Below are 26,043 nucleotides of genomic sequence, written 5' to 3' on the forward strand. Positions count from 1 at the left end.
TAATGGGACCATTTCAGTCCCAGATTATGGAGCAGATTGTTATCAGACGGGGGCAGAGCCTGAATCAGTCATCCCGGGGTGCCATAACAAAAACCACAGAGTGCATGGCTTAAACAACAGACGTTTACTTTTTCATAGTCCTGGATGCTCAAGGTCCAAGATGAAGGTGTGGGCAAGGTTGGTTTCTTCTGAGGGCTCTCTCGTTGGCTTGCAGACAACCACCTTCTTGCTTGTCCTCACATGATCCTCCCTGTGTGTATACCCCTGGTGTCTCTCTGGGTGTCCGGATTTCCTGTCCTTATAAGGACACCAGTCATATTAGATTAAGACCCACCCTTACAGCTTCATTTTAACCTGGTCACCTTTTTAAAGACCCTATCTCCAAATTTGGTTACATTCTGAGGTACTGGGGGTTAGGACTTGAACTTAGGAATTTGGGGGGGTCGTAATCAGCCTACAGCAGAGGAACTGTTGGAGCCTCAGAAGAGTAACAGTAATAACAGGTAAGATATATTGAGGGCTTGCCCTGTGCCAGGCACTGTGCTGCTTTTCTGTACATTTAATCCTCAAGATACCCCAGTGGCAGTGTATACTATTATCATCCCTGTGTTATGATAGGGAAATGGAGGCACAGAGAAATTAACTTGACCAAGCTTAGTAGGTGATGGAAAATGGGGTTTTAAAAGCAGCGGTCAGCCTTCAGGGCTCAAGTTCTTAACCCCTGTGTGTCCTGCTCTCCATACAAGCTGGAAGGAGCCTCTGGTCCCGGAGGGAAGCTGTAGCCTCTAGAGACAGACTCAATTGCCCAAGGCCAGGCAGTATTGGTGGAAGAGCTGATTCCGGAAGCCGGTCTCCCAGGCCCGCCGCTCTCGAGGCCATTTGCCTTCCGTGGGCTGTGGGCATTCCCAAAACTACCCCACCACCACCCCCAGCAGTCGATTTTCTCTGAGAAGGATCCATTTTCAACCTTCTGGTTTCACTTACGATACGATAATTCTAATGGCTTCCCACCACCCGAAGAAGCCACCTTGATGGAAATCTGTCCTTTTTCCTTCTCTTGAGGTCCCTCCCCTCCTCTCCCTCCTCTGTGAGTCAAGCACAGAACTTGACCCTCACGGGGCTTGTTGTGAGTCAGTGAATGGAAGAACCAGTAGCAAGAGGGAAAATGATTTTTTTTTTTTTTTTTATCAATTTGCATCCAGGAGTAAAATTTTCCTGCTCCCTCGCTGCCTAAAAAAATAGAAGTCTGCCACTTGGCCTTCCTTGGAAGAGCTGGAGAGATAAGTAAGCTTCCTGTCGGGGCTTCCCATTCACCCTGACCCCTCCCTGGGTTCTCCTGTGGCCTGTGTCCTCGCTCTCTGATGCTTCACAGAACTGGGACATGAAAGGCGCGTATTGGCTGCCAGGAGTTGGCGACATTGCTCTAATTTTTTGAACACTATTGTTTTTGTTAGTTTTTTAGGGAACGTTCTTGTGGGGTTACCATCTCATATTGCCATTCTGCAAATAATCCACACGCTGATGCAAACAGAGAAGGTCACGTAGTGAGTTAAAGTGGGAAAGAGGAGGCCTTGAATGTTGGTTTTGTTCAAGTAAGAGAAAAACTCCCACCGTTTGTGAAAAGATAGTTAAGTAAAGCAGTGAAAAGGAGCCTATCGAATTTTTGGCACCCAGATGAAGAGTTTGAATGCCTCAATAAAGGTGCTTTTGTGGATTGGCAACTGCGCTAGAAAGCGGCAGGAAATAATGTGCTGAATGGGGCCCTCAGATGCAGGATTCAGTCGTCCTGTCCCCTCCCTCCAGAGCGGGAGGTGTTATCTGCGGGGTAAGAAACCGGACACAACGTCCTCTGAACAGGAGTATCTTTGTGCGTGGAACCTGAGAAACTCGATCCCGGCTGTGCAGCTGTGCAGAGGCCAGCGCTGTGGACTTGCTGGACAGAAAGGAAGTGCCGGGAAGGGAGGAAACCAGGGCCGGGGAGGCAGGATGGGAAGCAGCCACGTGAAGCAGTGGGATGCTCCGATGCTCCAGCTGCAGCGCTGCCTGCTTCTACTAATGGTTGAGGTTTCAGGACTGGATAGAGGATAAGACTACTGAAAACTTACCGGAATTGTCGATAGTGTTTCAGGTCTCAAGAAAACACTACTAATTTTGAGAGGAAATGATAAATAACATTCCTCGTAGTTGTGTTATTTGAGTTTCCATCTCAAAGTGTAGCTGCTGTTGTTTTACGGATCCCGTCTTTGGCTTTGAAGATTTCGAGGACCTTTTCATCCTACATTAACTGCCTAATTATTAATGTTTGCTCCCTCTTCAAAAAACGCTATAATCTTAATAGAAGGACTTTTAGGTCCTTTGGTTCATCTGAATTTTAGTTTTACAAATAGCTTTAAGTATATTTTTAGTTCTGATTTAATAAAGCACCATTTATATATGGACCTATTTTATTGGTGTGAGTTTTGGATTTTTTTTTATTTTTGAGACGACCTTTGACAAAAAATGACCTTGTCTCATTTTTTTCTGAACAATAACGGGCACTTGAAATTTGAAGTTCTCATTTTAAATATTTGAGGATTAATTATCACAAGAGAAGCTTACCTGAAAAGTGATTTGGGTGGTGGGGGCATTGATTTTGACCAAAAGAATTTCTTGTCAACCAATGTAAATAAAAATACCTTTATTTTCATGAGAATGAGGTTGGCTATTATAATTTTACGCACAGTTATGCGAAGGATGATTTTATATTTCTTCAGTAGATTTTTTTCAATAAATCGAAGGTCCCTTTGTTCACGGGTGATCAATTTGCCTAACAGGGTTGTTTTTATTTTTTTTAATAAATTTATTTATTTATTTATTTTTATTCATTTATTTTTGGCTGCGCTGGGTCTTCCTTGTGGTGCGCGGGCTTCTTCTTGCGGTGGCTTCTCTTGTTGAGGAGCACGGGCTCTAGGTGCACGGGCTTCAGTAGTTGCGGCACATGGGCTTCAGTAGTTGTGGCTCGCGGGCTCTACAGCGCAGTCTCGGTAGTCGTGGCACACGGGCTTAGTTGCCCCGCAGCATGTGGGATCTTCCCTGACCAGGGCTCGAACCCATGTCCCCTTCATTGGCAGGCGGATTCTTAACCACTGCGCCACCAGGGAAGGCCCCCTAATAGGGGTTTTTTTCCCCCCACAGAAGTTCTCTGACTTCGCCTATTTCTCTGGTAACTTTTTTCACACTCTCAATTTCTTTAGCTGTTTACCTATCTATAACAACATTCAATTTTTTATTTTTAAAAACTTTTCATTTTGAGATTTTTTTTCCCTTAATTTTTATTTATTTATTTATTTTTTGGCTGCGGCACATGGGGTCTTCGCAGAGGCATGCAGGATGTTTCATTGTGGTGCGTGGGCTTCTTGCCAGTGGTGGCATGCGGGCTTTCTCTCTCTATTTGTGATGCGCAGGCTCCAGGGCGCATGGGCTCTGTAGTGTGCAGCGTGCGGGCTCTCTAGTTGAGGCGCGCGAGCTCAGTAATTGTGGCCAGTGGCCTTAGTTGCTCCGCGGCCCGTGGGATCTTAGTTCCCCCACCAGGGATCGAACCCGCGTCCCCTGCATTGGAAGGCGGATTCTGAACCACTGGACCACCAGGAAAGTCCTGAGATCATTTTAGACTTGGGGAAAAGCTGCGGAACTAGTATTGAGAATTCCTGTACCCCTTTACCTGGCTCCCCTGATGTGACGTGTCACATGACCCTGGTTCAGTGACCAAAACTAGGAATCCAGCCTAGTTAACTGGGCCACAGACCTGATTTTGGATTTTGCTTTAATGTCTCTTTTTGGCTCAGGATCCAGGACCCATGTCGTATTTAGTTTTCTCCAGTCTGTGGTAGTTCCTCCACCTTCTTTGGTTTTTTCATGAACTTGACACTTTTGAGGTATTAGTCATCCCTTATTTTGTAAGATGTCCCCCAGGTAGGGTTTATCTGATGTTTTCTCATGAGTAAATGGAGCTTACGCATTTTCGGCAAGAACACCACAAAAATGATACTGTGCCCCACTCGGTGCATCATCTTGAGGGTGCAGGAGGACCCAGACGTGTCTCCTTGCTGGTGGTGGTGACCTCGGTCACCTGGATAAAGTGATATCTGCATATTTCTCCACTATGAGGTCACAGTTTTTCTCTTTGTAGTTAACAAATACCTTGTGGGAGATGTTTTGAAACTGAGAATATTCTGTTTCTCCTCTTGCCTTTACCCACTCGTGTCCATCCATCAGTGGGTCTTGCCTACAACAATAAATACTGTGGAGTTTGCCTACTGGTGATTTTCTGTTTTCCTCATTCCTGTTAAATTTATTCATTAGAATTCTGTCAGGAAGAGTGCTTCCCCCGCCTCATTTATTGATTCAGTTATTTATATTGGTACAGAGTCATGGATAGTTATTTTATTCTGTGAGTCATTATCCAATACTGTCATTACTTATTTTGTTGCTCAAAGTATTCCAGCTTCGGCCGTTAGGAGCTCCTTCAGGTTGGTTTCTGTGTACTCTGGACACATCGCATCATTTTTGGAGCGCTTCCTTGCTTTCTGGCAATGCACAGTGCTCCTGGCTCATCTTGTGTTTTCCTTGCTGCAGTGCTGGATCAACTGTTTCTTTTAGGTCTTCTCAGCAGACATGTATGTGCACCTATCCGTGTGTGCACACATGTCTATAGCCATGTTCCGTCTCCCTCTCTCTCTCTCTCTCTCTCCATATATGTATGTGTGTGTGTAGACATAAAGAAACATAACTTTCACATCACGCTGAAACCTCTGACCTCTGTCGAACAACACAGCATTCATTCTGCCTCTCCTCCGCCTTTCCTTACTTGGAACCATTTTCTCTGACAGTGAGAGACCTGCATCTCATTATCCAAAATATGTTTACTTATTTCTTCAATCCTAGTCCAGAAGCCCATTTTTTTTTCCTCTTTGGAAATTAAATATTTTCTTTACCTAAAATGACTTGGCTTTGAAAGACTCAGCTCTACCTTTTCTCACTGCTAACCCATGACAGGAACTTATGATTCTTGTTGTCTTTGGTTTTACAGTATACAATCAAAATACTGTTTTTCAAAGTCGCTTAGTAAGCTCTTTTCTTCCCCACCCTCTGCAGTGTGGTTATGTTTTTCCATGGCAGTACAGCTAGGTTCATTTGCTACTGTGTTTACCTTGCATTTGGAGGACACACCCCAATCCTCATTGATCTTAATTACTTCTTTGGGAGTGTGTGAAACATAACCATGGTTCCAAGCATCAACATCCCTGGTTTTCTGACATACAGATACGTCTTATTTTTTCTTCCCAGCACCCCTTGCTGTTGAGCCTTACAGAGAATCACTGGGTTAATGCATTGAAAAGCTCTGTCTTCGGCAACGCATCTTCTATTTCCTTTGTGACGCTTTTAATTATATGTCTAGCCATCAAATGAAAGCAGCAAAAATACCCAAAAAACCAGAATTTCTTGTTTTCCTTCACAAAGTCCACTTCTTAATTTCTACGTTGCGTATCTCCTCTTTTGCCACATGCCTAGAATGTTCTTTTTTAACCCACCCCATTTAGTCAGTTTTCATGTCTGTCTGCCTCCTTTGCAAAGCTCACCTCCATCCGTCCTCCACTGAGCTCACTGTTGCGTTCCACTCCCGGGTCTCACACTGTTGTCATGGTTTCCTGACCACCTTTCCTACCTGCTAGCTCACACTCACACTGCAGATAGGCTCATTCTGTGCTGGAACTTCAGCCTCACTCCACCCATTCTGGAGCTTCCCAGTCGCTTCCTTTCTGGTCACGGCACATTATCGCCTCTTTTACAGCCAGTCACCTGAATTCCCCAGCCTCTGTTCCCACCAGCTGCTCCCTCCCACGCTCAGGGCCACGGTTCCCACAGGCTTTGCCCCCCAGGTCAGCTGAGGTCACCCATGGGTCTTTCTCACCTGACCTTGGTTCAGACTCTTAGAGTCCCGGTCATACCACCGAGGTAGAAACACGCCTTAGAGGCAGAACTTATTTCCAGGAAGCATTTGCCAATTGTTTGGACTTTTCTTCCTTTTTCTCAATCCTCTCCCATCCCTTTCACTTATTCACATCAGCACTTCTGTTGGTTCCATGTTTGTCTGTCCAGCGGTTAGATTATCACCACTTCCAGGTGAGGGCCATGTGGTACCATTAGTTGACATCATTTATCTTTACTACTTTTTTCAAAATTACATAGTAAACACTCTGCAGTGTCACACTTCCATGAATAGAAGGAAGGAGGAGATGGAAAAAGCTTCCTTCCTTCCTTCCTTCCTTCCTTCCTTCCTTCCTTCCTTCCTTTACTCCTGCTGTGCTACATTTCTCTGACAGATGTGAACTTGAAATTTGAAGAGAGCAGTCGCTGAGGAAATTTCTCGTATATCTTAGCCAAAATTATTTTATTCATTTTTAAGCATCATTCCCTGCCTCTTGAGCAGAGAACATATAATTACACATAAAGTAATTAATTTCCCTGACAGCTCTTTTTTTGTTGTTTTTTAATTAATGGCCCTCGCTTGGCAGTCTGTATTTTTGGAAAGGGACAAAGTAAAATATTTAATAAAGGTTGTAGCAAATGAAACCCTAGAATGTCAGTTAACTTGATTTCCTTTAGGACATAATTTTTACTGCTTTTTTTGCCAAGAAGAGAGAGGGTTATTTATTCGGTAATAAAGTTTTCTTTTCTTGCATAAAAAGTGCTCTGTGCAGAATTCCGCCTCTTGCTTGGTCCTGGCATAAGTATGCCATCTGGATCTATCACGGGACCATTTATAAGGAAAAACAAACTTATGCTTTGTTTCTGGTCTTTTAAGAAGAATATGAGGCCTAATGTGGGCCTATAAATGACAGACCCCACTTTGTAGCAGTTTGCTTTAGGGAGGTATTACAGTGCCGGGGACAGCTTTCTTTGGGCGCCCTGGATTAATTCTCTTCTTTTCCTTTTTTAAATAGTTCTTCATTGTCCTAAAATGAGAAGGAAACTATTCAGTAATCCCCCCTTGGAAAATGTTTAGGTAACTGAGGGCCAGATTACAGTTTTAGATATGTAAAGAATATTCCAGGTGACTGCCTCACAGCAGGAGCTGGGCCATGAAAGTAGAGGTTGGAGAGCACTGAGTGCTTCTCCAATTAATGAGAAACAGGAGAGGGAGTGCGTCCACTTAGCATAGAAGTTGAAAAGTCAGACTTGGTGATTGTTAAACAATGGATATCCCCCTAAGAAGCCCTTGTGCTGTGTGAGACGGGGAGAAAACACATGTAAACTTTCATAGAGAGAGTGAGCATTTCTGTAGGCTAAATATCCAGTTTCTGAAAAGGACAAAAATAAGCTTTTAAGATGCTTTAGTAAAAACGCCTTTACAGATCACAAGTAAGGATATTTATTTTCACTCGTACGGCTGCTTCTTGTAAGGAAGGATGAAGATATGTTTTTAATAAGCGAGGAGCGGCATTGCAGTTCAGTGATGTAACCAGTTGGCTATAGACCGGATTACGTTTCTTCTTGATATCAAGTCACATCAGGAGGCACTGTGTTTGTTGTGTGTCTCAGAGAAGCCCTCCATCCAAAGGCACACAAAGCCCGAGTCAGAGAGTCCAGCGAGGGGAGGGCAGCTGCCACTTGACATCTCCCTGAGTCAGGAAGTCGCAGCTCTGGCTCTAGTAGGAGAGGAGAAACATCTGGCTCCCAGCGCGCCTGCAGAATTTCCTTGAGCTCCAATTAGAGTGACTGTGGTAGAAAGCAATCCACGGCGGCGTCTGGCTCTTCCCACATGTGAAGCCCACTGCAAGGCAGTGCTGGGCCGCCAGGCAGAGGGAGCGGTCCCTCACGCCTGCGTCTGAGTGCCCGGGGCACTGGCGCCTGGTTCGCTGCCCCCAGGGTCGCTCTGGCTGCCTGGAGGCATAGGGAGGGTCAGAGTGCTGAGCCTTTAGGCTCGGGTCAGCCCGGCCGCACCATGCCAAACGGAATTCAGCCAGTTGATCCGCTGGACTCGCTTTCGGCCGTCAGGACAACCTACCGCAGTGGTGGGCAGCCCGGCACCTGCAAGTACTGGATCCTGGACCTAGGTACACACCTCGCTGCAGCCCCAGCTGCTCTCCCCGGGCTGTGTTCTTCCAGGCAGCTGCCGCAGTGGTGGTGGTGGGCTTGAAAACAGAAAGGGTCTGTGCTTGACCACCGGGATGCGTTATCTGCGCACCGCCTTGTAAGAGGGACTGCATGGGGAGGTTTTGCGGGGGACCTCTAGCAAGGGGATGAGAAACGGGAACTGGGCTCTGTGCAGTGATGTGTTGATTGATTGCTTTGTTGTAAGTTATTCTTAATATCTGGGGATTGCTTTGATTATCCTTTTTTTCTTGTAAATGGCATAAAACAGTCTAAAGTAATCTATGCTACAAATTGCTTTCTTGTGGTCATATGTCTGTTTCAGGTTTAATTTTGTTTAGGGTTTTTCAGACTGTTCAGGTGTCCTGCATGTATATTTAGATTCTCTGTTCCCTTCTCTTAAGAACTGCAGCCATATAATAAGTTAATATAAAGTTATATGCGGGGAGCGGGTCTCCCAATAACCACCAGTCTATTTCAGGGGAGTGTGTGGGCCAGGCTGCGGTTTCTACACAGAACTGGAGTCAAGACAACAAAACATGATTCCTGCAAAGGTCATTTGAGAAGTAGATAAATTCCACTTTGAGGAAAAGGCAATAGGATACAGAAGAGTGAAGCTAGGGAAGAAGTTAGGCCTATGGGTCGCAGAGAACCCCTGCCCTGCAACGCTCCAGAGGAGGCTAACTTTCCAGCCATAGCCTTTGACATCTATCCAGACTGTACAGCCATGGAAAGGAATTTCTCACAGGCTGTGTCCTGCATACCAGCCGGGATGGCTTCTACCAGAATGTTGGTGCTGGCTTGGTGTGCGTTTAATGTTTGCCTCCACTCTCCCACCCGCTGTTATTCACATGTGCACTTAGAAGTGGGCAGCAAGCAGGAGAGAGCCCAGGGGACCTGGCGAGACCTTTGGGGCACTTCAGTGTACTGTGAGCTCAGTGGACAAGGTGGAGGTGGAGGGACCCACCAAAGAAGGGGGAAATCTGAGGAAGAGGGAGGCGCAGAAATGTGCTTTGAGCATCTGAAGGCTACATGGCACTGCTTACATGTTTGTGCATGAAATGCCAGAGGAAAACAACCAAATCTCTTTGATTAATGGGCCCCAAAGGAGGTGTTGGCTATGTGAATATTGACTTCGTTGGTGTGAACGTGGGTTTTGATAATATTCCTCGTATTTTTTTGTTCACAAAGCTGTCAAAGCATTTTTAAGTCACTGACCATAACTTTTGTCATATTTATGTTAATTAAATTGTTCAAGAATGGCCCCCCTTTCTGGAGGGGTCCAAGCTGAGCAGGTCCATTGGTGATACTGTGCACTGGGAATCTGCACTGGGGGTGGAAGTAGATGATCTGTAAGATCTCTTTATTGAAAATAATAATGTCTGTGCAGTGAAAAGAACAACCGAAAATGTCAAAAGTCAGATTTAAAGTCTCAGTCACCCAGTAACTCTGGGACTCGAGTGAATGACCTTCTCTCTCTCTGAACTTCACTTCTTTGTGTGCAAAATGGGAAAAGCAATAGAGCACCCCTCTCAGTGGATCATAAACATCCCCGAAGTGTAGACCAAAATATTTTAATAAACAATTTTGCTAAGATTTTAAGAAGACATGGCATTCTACTTACAGGGGGGAGTTTGAATCCTAGCAGCATTTTAGGTCCTTAGGAATTCTTCCGAAGAGACGTTATTAAACTAACTTTTTACATACAGGAGGATCGTTATGCTGTTGTAGTCTGGGTTTCCCCTGGATATGTTTTTGTCCTGGTAATTCTCAGACTATAATGGAAAATCCAGGTGATGTTATCCGAGCTGTCAAACAAAATTTTTAAGCTAACACAAATTTGGAAAGAAATAGATGTCCACTGGAATTTTCATGGGGAAAAAAAAAAATTAATCTCTTCACAGTAAAGACTAGAAGAGGAAAGCAAAACTCTACTTTGATTTTTTTTTTTCCCTAGAGAAATATGACTGTCCATCTCTTTCTAAACCTTCATAGTAATTCCTAGGCAATTTCCTGAATGCCATGTTATATCAGAGTGATATTTTAACACATTCTGATTCCACTCATTCAGTTGATTATGGGCACATATATATGCATCAGATTGGGAAATGAAAGATGATGATTCTGAGTAATATGCAAGAAATGAATCCCAAAGTAACTTTAAAATACCCAGCAAATCGTAGAGAGTGATTGCAAAGCCTTTTTTGTACCCACCAGCAATCTGGGAGTTCATTTATTGGAGTAGGTTGGGAAGAGGCAGTTTTTCTGCTTTCTGACGTATGCAGTGGGGCATTCTTGTCCAAATATGAATTCGTCTCGCTTGGAATTTTATTTGCAGATGTTACCATTCCCAGTCACTCACACAGCCATGAGCCCTGAGACTTTTACTGCCAAGCTGTTGTTAGGAAAAGGACTTAAGAGAAGGTGAGGTCAAGGAGAGCGATAAATTATCTTTTAAGAGGGTTCCAGTGGGAGAGCCCATTTATCCTGATAAGATAGTGGGACTGTTGAGTTGGTTCTCATTCTGAAATAAGCATTCCCGTTTATAGGACACATGGAATCTATTCCAGTGCTGGAAAAACATACAGTGGTGCTCCTCCTTAATGTTAAACAGACCCCTGTACACGGGGAGCTGTGTGCCTCAGCATTCTTCTAGAACTCTCTTCAAGTTGTCTTTGTTCTTTTTTGACGAGGAGTGTGGATTCTCACCAATGCAGTTTTTGTTTTTGTAAATTAAAGGACAGACCTCTCAAAGACTAAATATAGGAATGTGAAACTTGTTCTAGAAGTATGCAGGTGGTTAGCAGCAGTGCCCACTTCACGTCAAGGAACCAGTGCACAGGCCATCGGTCTCCTGTGAGTGAGCGAAACCACAGAAGCACTCGGCACAATACTGTCTTGTTCCCACGATGAAGACTGACTGTTGCATGCAAGTACTGTGCAAACTAAATTGTGTCCTAAATCTTTTTTGCTCTTTTTTTTTTCTTGGCGGTACGCGGGCCTCTCACTGCTGTGGCGTCTCCCGTTGGGGAGCACAGGCTCCGGACGCGCAGGCTCAGTGGCCATGGCTCACGGGCCCAGCCGCTCCGTGGCATGTCGGGTCTTCCCGGACCGGGGCACGAACCCACGTCCCCTGCATCGGCAGGCGGACTCTCAACCACTGCGCCCCCAGGGAAGCCCCTTAAGTATTTTTAAGTGAATCCGAGTTTAAGGCATGGTGCGCATGGTGACAATGGGAGTAGTGTGTGACTGTGCATAGCAGGCCACCAGCGCTCCTGTCTGGGCAGCCCCCCTGCCAGAGTGAGCCAGGTCCTTGCTAATCTTGCTCAACTGCAGTCTCCTCGCCTGGAAAATTTTTTTAAAAAGGAAGCTTGCTGCTGCTATGGTTATTATGCTCTTCAAAAACTACATTAAAGGTTATTTTTTCTATTTTAGACAAACCACAATTATAAAATAATTTTAATTAGTTTTCTCACTTTTCACTAATCAAAGATGTATTTGTCCCTCTGAGCTTATGATGACAAGTTTGGTGGGGTGGGGGGGAGGAAGTGTTATGTGCCGAATTTGTATACATGTATATTTCCAGCCAAAAATGCGAAGAAATGTTAAGTTATTGGGCCTTATTTAAGGGGAATATACAAATTTTGAAATGGTAAAGCTTTTTGAAGTTCATGTGGAAAATAGGCTGAAAAGTTCCCTCCCAGTGCCCTGAAGGTCCCAGGTTAGGAGCCTCCAGACCAGGCGACCTTGCCTTGTTCTGGAACTTGACCTTGCCTTGTTCTGGAAGCCTTTCCCCTCTCTCCTCAGCTGTCAGCCCCCTTCGGTGTGTGCTCTTTATATCCCTTCAGCTAGGCTTCGTGAGGACACCAGTGTATGGCGTTTTATGCTGAAGAATTTCCTCCAGGTGCTCCAACTGGCCTCAGGGTGGTGAGTCTGCCTGGGACCGGGTAATGCGCTGGGAGTTCATCCTCCGAGGCTCCTGCTTCCCCTGGCTGCCCCTGAGGATGGGCGGGAGAGGCTGGGCTGAGGGGCCACAGCCCAGATGTTCCTCTTGAGTTTTGACAGTTCTCACATAAAACCACACAAACGTGAACAAAGTGTACCAGCCCAACACATAGTTGGTGTTTCTCTGAAACTGTATGCCAAGGGTTTAAAGAAAAAAAGAAAAAGAAAAAAAAAAAGGAAAATTCACAGACATATGGAGCAGCAGAGGGGAGGAGAGAACGCCCATAGGCAACCAGTGACAATGTTCAGACAAATTTTTAGGCTTTTTATATGAAAAAATGATGTCTCTTTTATTTATACTTTTAAAAATTGGCTGGAAGACATCATCTCTCAATGCTTTCCACCTTCCGTTTTCTCAAATGCACGGTTAAAGAAAGTGTCTATTGTCACATCTTGTTAATAGTAGTAACAGTTCACACTGTCATGAAAATGGCCCTTTTGCAAAAAGACTAGAGTTTTTCTTCCTTCTAAGGACGGAGCCACTGAGAAACATCTGAGACAAAGGACATCGCCTCCAGGCAACCCCCCTTCCTCTTTTATCTCTTAAATAAGCTGATGGATTATTTTGAGAAATGGCCCAATGGCCAGAAGCACGTGTGAAGTTGATGAAGAGTCTTTAGTAACAAGAAGGGACCGTGCTCTTTATGACATAGAACTGGAAATGGAAGGTTTTTCCCCTTGTCTCTCTCGGGCACACAGCGCTTACCCAGCCCTGCTAGCCCCTGCCCGGTGCGGAGGCTGTTTGGTTGTTTCCTCTTATTGCTTCCCTCCCCCCCCCCACCACCACCCCGCCCCGGTCCTCAGCAGTGCCGTTCTATCACACGGGGCACTAATTAAAGCCAAGGACAGGATTTGTACCGTTAATTGGTGTTCAGAGCAGAGGCGTTCTTTTCATTCCCTTTGTCTCTGAGGCAGCTTTGTTCCTTCCTGGAATAACTCCAGGCCTCCCTTCCTTCCTTCCCACTGTAGTTACTCAGCTGCTTGAGTAACACCAACGTGGGGAAGACGCTAACAGGACAACCTATGCATGAGGAGTGCGGGGGATGCTAGAAGTCCGCCCTGGCCTTGCGCACTCCTCCTGAGACACATCATAGATGGAGATTTCACCTCCGGTGTTGGAGACATGAAGGACTCTAGAAACAGTTGCCCTGATCCTCTTTTCATTTTGTGTTTTGGCTTTTGTTGTTGTGTTAGTATGTGATATCCTGGAGAGGGAGTGGGCAGTCCTCAAGAAAGTATGAAATAATAATTTGAAAAATAAAATTCAGTGCCCTTCAGTTCTTACAGGGGAGTGAGGGGGCAAGATGTCATAAAATCAAGCGAGATAAGGTTAAGTGGATTGTGGATGCAGGGTGCGCACACGCAATTGCGCAAAAAGCCACAATTGTGTGGTTAACATTTTAATCCTGTTTTCAAGTGCTTAGTTTTAGTTAGAGTAGCATTTTGCTTTTGGTAAAGGTGTTACTAAAATACAATTGTAAAAGGAATTCCTAATTGGTTAGGGCTTTTTGGTTCTCTGATTTTGAACCAAACAGCCACGGACCCTAGGATATAATGTACTAGATACTTGCTTTGTGGTTTTGGGGGGTGGGGGGATGGAATCGTCCAGTTCCTCATTCTCCACAGCTGTAACTCTTTCTAAACTAATATTCCGTCCCTTGAGACCGAAACTTCCGCTAACCTACTGGGTGGATGACGTGAAGAGTGATAGTGCTTGGCAAGCTGATTGCAAAACATTCCAAGGCCAGTTTTTGTTTCCTGATGCTCCATAAAAATGAGTATAGGGCTCTATGAATGAGTTATGTGGCTCTAAAAAAACGTTTATAAGTTTGTGTAGTTTATAGCATATTTTGGTTAGAAATGTTCTTATGTAATTCATGCATTTTCTGGTATGCAGGAAAAAGACTCAACAGTGTTGGCATTCTGAATCTGGTCTAAATTAAAAGTAATAATAAATTTATATACGAATGAAGAGAAATCTGTCACCACCTGAAATAAATCAATCACGTAGTTTAAATCACTAACTGCATAATGTTCTCTTAAACCATTTTGCAGGGGAGTGTCTTTGCATGTCCCTGGCTTCACCTAGAGCCATGTCCAACTGAAAAAAATCTACACATTGCCCCCTAAAAAAATTCTTTGGCTTCCTCTTTAAGAAGGTAGCCCAAGGGCTTCCCTGGTGGCGCAGTGGTTGAGAGTCCGCCTGCCGATGCAGGCGACACGGGTTCGTGCCCCGGTCCGGGAAGATCCCACATGCCGCGGAGCGGCTGGGCCCGTGAGCCATGGCCTCTGAGCCTGCGCGTCCGGAGCCTGTGCTCCGCAACGGGAGAGGCCACAACAGTGAGAGCTCTGCGTACCGCCAAAAAAAAAAAAAAAAAAAAAAAGGTAGCCCAAGTTATTTTATCTTTTTCAACAATATGAAGACATTAATCGAAAGCATCAATATCCATCATGAAGAACACAGTTCCAAATGTCAGCCTCCCTCAAATAAGATTAGATCTTCCACTGACTAACACTTTGTGTTTGACAGCAGGGACAATTTTGCCCACGGGTTAAACATTCATGGTTCTAATTAGCAGTGTAAGAACCTCTGAAAGCCAGGATGAGATGGAGGGAATATTTTGTGAGCACCGTGTGATTCCTTTTTCCCCCACAAATTAACTTTCTGTTCCCTTAAAAGATGATTGTCCATTCAGGGCAATAATATATACTGTATTGCCTTGGAGATAGCTTCCCAAATCAAGAAATTAAGAATCAACAACCCACCATTTTATCACGGAGGAAACCTCATTATCCCTAAGTCAGCAGTATACTAAATGCTAAGCAATCTGAGAAAGACGCAGAAATTTTTTTCTTTAATTATGTTTTCTTTGCGTAAAGAAAAGAACAGCCGTTATGACTTTTGGTGGGGGGGTGGGGGACACAGAGGATCTCAGCCTCCGAAAAAGCCGAACAAACAGAGGCACCTTTGGGAGCTTTTGTGCTTTCTAAGCGTTTAAGCAGCCCTGGGCCAGAGCAGCAGCCCGCAGGATGTCATTCATTGCCAGCGTGGCAGTGTGGTCACGGCGGTCAGGGGCAGCACCCTCTCGTGCAGAACCCCCACAGAAGCAGCCTGGTCTCGGGCTGACACCTTTTAATCACGTAGGAGGGGGCCGTGGAGCCAGGTGAGGTGTCAGAGGGCCCCCTTCCCCCGCCTCTGCCCTCACTGGGTGTCAGCGCTGGCGTCATCAGTCACTTCCAAGGCCCGGGACTTCACCTGCAGCCAGCGCCACGCGGGGCGCAGGGTGGGCGCAGGGCCACTCGCTGGCTGGAGAGCTTTCCATGTGAGGCTGCTGCTAACCGGCCTTTCACCCTTCAGACATCCCCGGGGGGTGCGGGGGGACCCGTCCATTCGGAGTATGGGGGCTGGGTTGGGAGAGTGTCAGCTTGGGGATGGCGGCATGGGGATGTAAACGTCTGCAGCTTGCAAGGTATGTGTGTGTGTGTGTTTCTGGTCTCACTTTTATGTCTTTTTTTTTTTTTTTTTTTTTGGAAAAGTGTCTTTCTTTCATCCAGCAAGGATATCTTGAAACATCTGCTTTTGTCCTTGTATGAAAGTCAGGAATGAGCCCAAACCCCCTCCCAGCCCTCCCTGGCGAGACAGCCCTTCAGGGGTTTCTTCTCCCTTTTGGGGCAGCATAGAGTTTTGGTTGCAGGAAAAGCCTGCTGTTCATCTCCCCAAAAATGTGTATTTCAAGGGCTAGTCCGCATTAAAAACCAAACCAAAAGAAAACCAAAAAACAGAGAAAATGGCCCAGCCATTCCAAGGAGACAGGAGCATGGGCTAGAAACTCTCCTCAAACAAAGCCAGTGTTTGCCCAGAGCAGAGAAAGATCCCCTTAGAAGTAAGCCCCGGCATGACATTGGCATTCCAAAGAAGAGGGCTTTCTGACAGCGTCGTCGTTTTATGACCGCATGGTTTTAACCATTGGAGGACGTCTGCTCCATCCTCCGGGCCAGCAGGTGACACAGGTCCTCCCGCCCTTCCCCGCCGCACCCCTGGGAGCGGGTCAGGCAGGCAGGTCACAGCACAGCCGTGTCTCTGCCACGGCCCCTTTTGCCCCTTGGCACACGGCTGCCCTCTCCCAGCCTTCTGGTCACCAGGCATAGCAGCTCCCAATCTCATCTCTTCCTAGAAGCCAACAGCCTGGTGATAAACAGTCACCAGCCGCAGACCCACTGGTACCTGGAATGTTCCTCATCCCACAAATGAGCCAGGTCCAGTTTTGTTCAGGGCTTCATAACTCAGTTCACTAGATTTGTATTAAATGCCTTACATTGATCCAGACTCACCCACCCTTTCTATTATCCACTGTCAATAATGACTCCTCCCTCCTCATCTCATTTCTGGGGTGTTTCAGCTTTCCACTTTGGCAGTATGTGATATTCTGTTCATCTGACTCGCCAAGGAAAGGATTATGCCATCTGCTTTTATCTTTATTTAATTTCTTCACATTTCCTTTTTGGAAGTTCAAGCAGTGACATTCGGATGGAGGGCAAACCTTTCAAATGAGATGGGTTTTGACTAGAAATTCTGACAGGTTAGCATTTCTCACAAGAATGAATCTGAGGCGGAAGAACAGCGCTTGAAGTTTTGTGTTTGTGACACAGCCACGTTTTCCAAAGACTGTGTAATGGTTTAGGTGTTTTCAGAAGCCATACCAAGAATAAATAGCATTTAGAGGTTCCCTAAGATTCAAAGAGCGAATTGCACGTGCGGCTGCTGTTTGCATGCTCTGTTTGGGTAGAGGTCACAAGCCTTGGGTCTCTCTTGCTTCTCACGTTGCTGAGAGGTGCTGGTGCGAGGACCCTCTCTTTTTATGACACGACTCCCTAGGACTAGTGCACGAAACGGGTCAGCTGCTCTGTGTGGGCACACACACCCTTGCTTTTCAGCCTTCACAAAGAAAAAGGTTGCTTCCAGTTGGGTCCAGTTGTTTCTAGTTGAGTGTTTCAATTGATGCCAGTAGTTACGTTACGTTCTTCCTTTCAGTGGTCCCGGGAGGTGGCCTGAGAGTGAGCGCTCCCGTGGTGTGAGTTTGTGGAAGGGGGCTGCACAGGGAACAGTGAATGTGTTGGTCATTCACGTGCGTTTTCTCAGGCAGCAGAGACCATGTGTTCTTCATTACTGCATGATCCATGACCGTGCTATGCTGGACCTCTGGTTAAATCTAGGGATTATTTAAAAAAAAAAAAGTGGGGAATTTATCTTGCTTCTTCGTGTTTTCTGTATCCACTTCATATTTGAAGCAGAGACAGAGTTCCCATTTTTGCATTGAGGACCCACTGCACCAAATTGCGAAGTATGTGAAGCTGGTTTTTAATACCCTTATGCCACATTTTCAGTCATTACCATCCCACATCCGCGCTCGGTGCCTCTGTGCAGCTTCTAGCTTTTAAAAAAAAGATTGTTTCCCATGTTAACATGCATTTGCCATGACAGTGACAGCCCGGAGTGAAGCCCTGGCCCACCTGAGCCTAGGGGTGTGCAGAGGAGCAGATAACCCACCGAGGATGCAGTGTCCTGTCCAAGCCTGTATCTCAGCCTCTGGTGCGTCTTTATTGTGCTGAGGAACAAATTAAGAAACAAGGACTCTCATAGACAGGAGATGAGTGAGGTGACCAGAATGGAAAATTAGGAGTCTAGCAAGAGAAGTTTTCAGATACTTATTCACAAATAGAAAAAGGATTTAAATTTGGGCAAGTATTATAAAGTACTTGCTCTTATATTCTGACCCACCAAAAGTGTAACCATATCACCAGGCAGTCAGTTACTTCTTAGTTACTTAAAGTTCTCCACGTAATACCCCAGCTTCACCTCACTCCTCATTGTTGTGAATTAAGACACCTAGCCTGCCCAGGCAATTGTAATCACTGTGTAAATCAGAGAGAAGATGCGATCCCGAGAAATGCATCCGGAAGAATGATTTAGGATGACCTCACTTTCTATGTGACCTTCAGGAGAATTTCTAGTGTGTGATCGTTTTCAATTATTATTCCCCCCCAAAAAAGTTACCTTGATTCTAAAAGCAGGGACTTAAAATCCAGTTTGAAAAACGTAGAGACAAATGACAATCGTTTACTCAGAAAATTTTGCTCTAAAATACGTTAACCAACCCAGTCAGCAATCATAAGCTAACAGCTTACTCTCTCTTTGATTTATAAGTAACCTGTAGACCCGACTTCCACGTGTACGTTACAACCTTTCTGATACAGCGGAAGAATTCCCTAAATAAAAGGTGATTTGCTGCATTGAATTCATGACAAGACGGTGGTTTGAGAAGGTACCAGGGGCCAGGCATACCTGATCAAACCGTGCCCAGTCTGTTCTAAAATGGTCTGATGGAATTGTTTTCAGCCTCAAAGTGGCCTTGAATTATCTTTTTCTAGCCCATAGCAATAATGGCTAAATAAGCATTTCTTTAAGTCCTTCCAACCAGAACTGTAAATTAGCACTTTGCTTTGGGAGGGTGCCAGGCTCTGAGTTCAGCTTACCCTGTTTGGAGTCTGCATCAAGACAGCCCTGCAAGGTTCATTTGACAGATAGTTTTGAACACCTACAATGGACAGAAAGATGGGAATATCTTTCTTTAAAACTGATCAGCTGAAATTGCTCTGGGAGCCTCCATGGAGGAGCAGTTGAAATGTGAGTCAGCTGTTTGTTGGAAAGTGTCCCAATGTTGAGTGTCCGCCTCTGCGCGGTGGTCGTGCCTCAGACGTGACAGGCCATTGGCGTTGGTCCCACGTGTGCACGTTTGGCCGGTGCTGCAGAGTGCAGGGTGCCTGTCACAGCAGACGCTCGGTGACACAGCGAAGACGGCAGCACCAGCCGTCAGAGAGATCCGGCTTTGCTCTCCAACTGCTCTTTCTTCCTCCTCTCAGCCCGGGGTGCCTGTCTTTCAGATGGATCCTTACACACCTCACCACCCCACTGCATCCTGTTTTATTGCTTGTCTTTCACAGTTCCTTTTTCTGTGTAAAAATGTGAGTACTGCCTCGTGTTTGTGTTAGGCTATATGTTTACAAAGACCGTTTTTGTTCCTTTTCCCCCCAGCAGCCTGGTAAAGAATCACAGTCATTTCACTGTTAGGAAACTGGACGACTTGTCAGATACCCACGCCCAGTACCTGCCAGGGAGAGTGTGGAACCGCTGCCCCATTGCTTTGAATGACCATTAATCTATGAGGCGCTCGCTTGAAGGGAAAGGCAAACCTTATACTCTAGAGATGCAGTCTGAACATAGCAGCAGCGATCTCTGTCCTCCTGGAGCCCCTATGCTGCTAGGGCTGAAATGAAGGCAAGCAAGAGGGAGTGTTGGTGAAGCGTGTTCAAACTCAGGGGCTGGCGTTTTGAATTCAGGGACAGCGCCCTCGGCAATCCGGTCTGTACTCTGGGACACTTAGGAACATCTTCACGCCTTCTTACCATCGTGAAAACAAGGAGAGGGTTAAAATGAAACGTGATCCTTTTCTCAGTCTGCAGCTAGCAGGATATGGTCCCTTTTCCTTTTTTTCTTACATTAAAAAAAAAAAAAGGCTTTATTAATCACAGATGTCTCAACTGTCGAGACTGGGACTAGAGGGCGGTTTCCCTTCTCCCAGCAGTTTGGGGCTGTGTGTGTTCCCATGGTGGAACTCTGCTGTGGCGGCCGGAGGGGCAGGGCTCCCGCTTCCCCCTCCTTTTTCTTAAGTTTTTTTCTTAATTTTAAGAAGAAATCTAGCATGGACTTTGGGTGAACTCTGACTTCAGCAGAGAACCATCTTTGTGGGGTTGTTTTCCCTTCAAAATAAGAGAAACTTTGATTTCCCCTCTTAGGGCTTCAGGCAGCTCACAACTGGCTTTCTCTTATACACACATGAGCGTCTTTTGAAATGAGTGGGACGTGCTGACAGTATCTTTATGCTACAGTTTACCCTGTCCTCTTAATAAGGGACAAGTTATTTTTTTAAATGGAAACAGAATGAAGTAATTCATCTAAGTTGCCTCATCATTCATACATCTAAAAATGATTTTGAGTATGTAGCTGTTTACCACGCTAGGCCTATGATTGGAAAATCATTAATCCAAATCGCCGTTGTCTGGGTACTCACAGTTTTGCATGCATGCCATGTAGCAAGTTCTGTGCTACCAGGGAGTCCGGGAGAAGCTTGCCTCAACCATCTTATGTTTGCAAATAGCAGTTTACAATTTGCAAAGCTCGTTCCTTCTCGCTCCTTCATGTAATCCTACCGTAGCCCTGGGAGATGAGGGAATTCAGGTGCCAGGATGTTGGCCTGGGTCAGGGCCGTGGAGTGGAAGAGCCAGTCTCAAACTCAGACCCTGTGACAAGTCCAGAGTCCTTCCGACGTCCTCAGCTGATCTCCCACCTGGACCTTGCATCAGCGGAGCTTCCCCAGGCTGGAAAGCGACAGGCGCATCCCAACAAGGCGTGTTGTGAGTGCCGGCATCCTCATAGATGCGGACGGCGGTGACAGGGTAGAAAGGCAGCAGTACTGAATGTACTGAGTGTTGAGTCTTTTTTGTCTTCCAAGAAAGTAGGAGTTGAGGGGAAGGCAAGAGATGGGAACTGAAGATGGGAACAGGGACAGTACAGTTGCCTTGAGTGACAAATGAGCTTTCCATCGTCTTTCTCAGGTGAGTTTGGTCCCGACCCCTCTTTTTGCCGCCTTGCCCACACCACACGTGCTGGGGGGTGTTCACGTGCTCCCCACACTCACCAAGGGCTCCTGGGCCTGGCTCTTGCCTGCAAGAAGGCATCACATAGGGCAGGCTGGTACAGGGACAGCTCTCATCTACTCTGAGTTACCATCTTGTACGTACATAGTTCACAGACTCACAAGCTGGACGAAAATTAGATGTGACCTGTAGCTCGTCTCCAAACTGGTGGGGTATAGCACCAAGTCAGGATGTCACTGTTCACGGGGTCAACGTACGTTATCAGGCTCGTGAGCTCAGGCTGGAAAACAGCCTGTAGCTGGCAGTCGATCCGCTGACTCACCCGTTCGGTTGTTGGTTTCTGTTTTTTTTTTTTTTTGGCTGCATGCAGGATCTTAGTTCCCCAAGCAGGGGTCGAACCTGTGCCTCCTGCAGTGGAAGCTCAGAGTCTTAGCCACTGGACCGCCAGGGAAGTCCCGACCCATTCGTTATATATTCACCATAAACTTACCAAGCTCCAAGGATGTGCCAGCTGAGCACGTAGCTGTAAACAACCCAGACCCAGCGCCCGCCCATGTGTAGCCTGGAGTCTAGGTCACGGTGGCTTCCTGTCCTGACAGTTACCCAGCTGGAACTGCAGTCATGAAAGGGAGATGCAGAGCCTGGCCGTGGGCCTCCGCCCTAGGATTACTCTTGTCATTGGCCTGAGCCGCCCACAATCCACCTGAACAGAGAGGAGGGGTCTCAGAGGGAGGAAGGGGGCCTTCCCAGCAGCGTCTGTGCCCAATCGTGACCCTTCAGACGCAGCGTGTCAGAGCCGCCGGGAGCTCAGCTGCGTGAGGCACCTGTGTGCAGACCAGTAATTTAGGATCTTCCCAAGGAGACCACCGAACTCGTTTATCGTGTGAGTCACGCTCACCTTTTGCCCGGTAACACTGGAGACCTTAATTCTACTAGATGTCATTAGGACCCGTTGTTTAATTTAAATTTTGCAGCAGAGCGGTGGGTCTAGTGGTCAAAGTCTGTTCTTAAGATAATGAAAAATAATAGCAGGTCCTTTATTTCATTCTATTAATAATTGACTTAAGTTTAAGTAATTTTTAAGTGTTTTAAAATCTGATTTATGCATTATGTCACAGAGCATGTAAATGGACTGTTAAAACCCATTGATTTGGGCAAAATGAGTTTCTATGTTGAAAAGAAAAAAATAAGATTTTTTTTTTTTGGAAAGTGTCAAACAGCATGAAGAATTAAGTATTATTGTTAAAAACAAACTGGAGAGAGAAGGAATGTATCTGTTTGCTTTAGTTTGTGGTCATTTTTTTCATTGCTAATCCCCCGGATTGTGACTAATGTATCAGATGTGCACAGCACGAAATATCTGTTAATCTTAGAGACAGGGGAAGAAATTTTTCCTCTACATTTTCAGACTTCTGAAACGAAATAGATTTTCAAGGTAAAATTTAAGAAACGACAAAATTTTCTTCTTAGTTTGTAATTGCTGCTAGCATATTTCTAAGTCATGAATATTCCAGTAAAGTGAAATAATGTCACTTAAGTGACGATAAATAGTAGCTCAAGAAGAGAACCGCTATTCCCTGAAGCCCTGGTGAGCTCTGACCTTGGACAGCTTTGCCTCCCTCCTGGGTCTAGGCTGGACCGGTCAGGCCACGGCCACGTTGGTAATGCTCAACCTGCCAACTGAGGGGAAAAATCTCTTTTGAACCTACTTCTCAAAGTGCAGAGAACCAACTCCTGTGCAGCTGAGCACAGAGAGAAGCTTGGCAGGGTCGTCTCTAATTTCTTTTTCTTTTTGAACCATTTGGTGAACCACCATCTCCTTTCCTAAGCAAGGCAGGGATGCCCTGAGAATCACACTTGCAAAGCCAGCCGGGTCCCATGAGGCCTTGGTGATGGGCTGCAGTTCATCGCCTCGTGCCGCCTAAGGCCGCTGGGGCTGCTGCCCGGGGGCGAGGTCTGCGTGTTGGGGCGACGGCCCTCAGCTGCCCACCCGGCCCAGAGCTCTCACTTCTCCGTAACCCCGCACGTTTGGGGGACACAGAGACCATGCCAGGTCTCCCGGTGGGCAGCCTCTTCACTGAAGGTTCATATTATGGGCCGCGTTGCTCCCGTGCTGCGTCCCCCCAGATGCTTGCTTTTAGGCACCCAGACACGTGGAAGGTTCGTTTGTTGGCTTAGGCGGTGTCCCTGTCACTTGTGACGTGTGAGGGTTCTGCTGGTGACGTTAAGGCCTGCAGTTGATTTGGTTTTATGAAAGCGAGTCTGCCTCTGTCGTTTTCCTACCACGGAGCTCCGTCACGGACGCTCGTCACCTGTCGGGGATGCCCCCCCTCCTCCACCCGGGCGCCACCTTCGTGGTTCTCTGTCTTGTGTGGTTGCTCGGCTGAGTGAATATTCCTCGAAGAAACGCCCGTCCCGAGAATAGGGCCGTGGATCAGCTTGCTCTGTTTCTCTGGGCTGGGATTTCTGCTGTTTCCAGTCGATACTTCATAGGTGTCTGCTGTACGCCAGGCACCGCGCCAGGCCCTGGGCACACCTCCGGAGACACGTCAGACGAGGCCCCCACCCTCCTGGAGCTTATGTCCTTGTGAGCTCCTCCTAATGGGTTATTCAGGCCCAGCTCCTTCAAAGGCCAGCTTCAGCGTCACCTCCTTTAGGAAGGCCTCCGTGATCCCTCCACCTGATTCCCCTTCTTCTCAACCTCTACCAGGGTTTGTACTCGCTTACAGCATGAAGTGTCACAGTTCTGCCTGAATGACGGTTATGTGATCACTGAAAGCCCTGCAGGTGGGTCCCCGGGGTAAAGGAGGATGTAGGTTTTGCCATCTCTGTCCAGTGGCAAGTACAGGGCTTGGGTCTGCATCCCAGCACAGTAAAGGCACAGTTATCGACTATGAAGTTACATCCCCTGCTGTGGCCAGCACAGTGCCTTGCTAATATTGATAGTTGGTACTTAGAAACACTTTAGCTGAATAAAGTATCATCTACACATGGATTGTGCAACCCCTCCTCTTCCTTCTGTCCTTCCTGTTGTCACCGCAGCGGGAGTGCCCAGGGTAGCGACAGTGCCTGCGTTGTTTGCCCTTTACCCTAAGTCAGCACCTGAGAAAGTCCCCAGGAAGCTCTTTACAGCAGGCGTGCTGTTAACTTCATGGCTTCGTTCTGCTACCTTTTCCCGATGGTACCTGAGGAAAACGAGGCTGACGTGGGGACGTTTTAGTCACTCTTCTATGAAAAGAAATAAAATAAAAATATATGCTCACACACACATATATACACGAGGAAGGGGGAGATGCTGTATTGAGCCTGAGTCTGCCTCTGAGAAAACCTAGACTTTTAAGAATGAGTGATCCAGCTTGAAACGCGTCATCTGTTTGTGGAAGATTATACCCTCTCCCCTGCTCCCCTGCAAGGCTCGGCCGAGGAGGGAACGGGCAGCAGTCAGACGGCGCTCCGCTGTCTCGCCCGGGCGTCTGAGCGTGAGCGGGAAACTGCTGTCAACTCTCTCGTACGTGTAATCACAGGACTGGAATTAACTGCCTTGCTTTGTAACTGCAGCAGGTAATGGTCTCCAGTGCCGCAGAGGTAAATACAGCTAATACAGGCAGCTGAATAACATCATCTTTTTAAAGGTTAATTTTAATTTTCAAGACTTAACAAGATTTAAGAAAATAAGCATATAGTGAATGATCTCGCTCCTTCCATTTCCTGAAGTGAAGCGGTTTATTCCATTTTGCTGTGGGAGGAGTCCTCCTGAGTCCAGTGCTCGGGACGGGGCCAAGAAGTGTCCCAGGTCACTGGTCTTCTGTTTGTAAAGTAACGTCTCACGTAATTCCACAGATCTGTTGAGTGTCAGCTGTTACCTAAGTGTGTTTATATCTCCTTTTTTCTCCTGAAAAATTAACAACTCAGGGTCGACTCTATTTAATTTTTCAAATCCAGTGAGAAGATTCATTTGGATATATTTTCAAGTAACAGTTTGGTTACTTGAGGAAGGTTTCTCCTACTCACATTTCTTGTTAAAGTGTGTTGTTGTTTTGCTAAGTGTTACTGATATTTTCTCCAACACGTGGAGTAGCTTTGCTGAGAGCAGAGGCTGCAAGATGCCTGTGTAGTTCCAGAGAGCGGCTGGGAAACAAGGGGCCGCGAGCCGGATTTCCCAGTGAACCAGCCAGCTTTACCCTTCCACACTGAACTTTCTAGAAGGGTGCCATTTGTCACAGTGCCTGACCAGCTCACGTCTATACCGATTTATACACCCACGCACGTATACATACGTACAAGTATACCTCGTTTTATTGCACTTTGTTTTTCTGTACTTCACAGATGCTGCATTTTTAACTAATTGAAGGTTTGTGGCAGCTCTGCATCGAGCAAGTTTGTTGGAGCCATTTTTCCAATGGCGTTTGCTCGCTCTTGTCTCTGTGTCACATTTTGTTGAGTCTTGCAGTTTTTCAAACCCTCCACCAGCAAAAAGATTACAGCTCGCTGAAGGTTCAGTTGATGGTTAGCATTTTTTAACAATAAAGTATTTTTTAATTAAAGTATGTACATTTTTTTAGACAATGCTATCGGGCACTGAATAGACTACAATAAGTGGAAACGTAACTTTTATATGCCCTGGGAAACCAAAAACTTTATGACTCAGTTTATTGCGATATTGGCTTTATGGCAGTGGTCTGGAACCAAACCCACGACATCCCCAAGGTGTGCCTGTACTCGTGTGTGTTTATTTATTTATTTTTTAAAACATTTTATTTGTTTGTTTATTTATTTTTGGCTGCATTAGGTCTTTGTTGCTGCGCGTGGGTTTTCTCTAGTTGCGGCGAGCAGGGGCTACTCTTCGTTGCAGTGCATGGGCTCTAGGCACACGGGCTTCAGTAGCTGTGACTCGTGGGCTCTAGAGTGCAGGCTCAGTAGTTGTGGCTCAGTAGCCTCTAGAGCACAGGCTCAGTAGTTGTGGCACACAGGCTTAGCTGCTCCACGGCATGTGGGATCTTCCCAGACCAGGGCTCGAACCCGTGTCCCCTGCATTGGCAGGCGGATTCTTAACCACTGCGCCGCCAAGGAAGCCCATGTTTATTTATTGAGTGGTACTTCTATTCATGAGTGAGTGAAACTGTACATCTATCCACCAGGATTAGCTTTTAACTTCCTTTAAGTTCTTCTTTAAGCCATTCTTTCTTGGTT

At 46.2% G+C, this 26,043-nt stretch overlaps 1 protein-coding gene across 3 annotated transcripts in view; it reads left to right on the forward strand.

Annotated features, from left to right (window-relative positions):
• Positions 1-26,043, forward strand: part of TRIO (trio Rho guanine nucleotide exchange factor) — a 372,400-nt gene that overhangs the window by 304,163 nt on the left and 42,194 nt on the right. The gene's annotated exons all lie outside the window — the stretch shown is intronic.

Source organism: Delphinapterus leucas, chromosome 3 (genome assembly GCF_059928025.1).
Source record: "Delphinapterus leucas isolate spDelLeu-1000000601 "Yukka" chromosome 3, BTC_Dleu_Yukka2, whole genome shotgun sequence".
Lineage (NCBI taxonomy): Eukaryota > Metazoa > Chordata > Mammalia > Artiodactyla > Monodontidae > Delphinapterus > Delphinapterus leucas.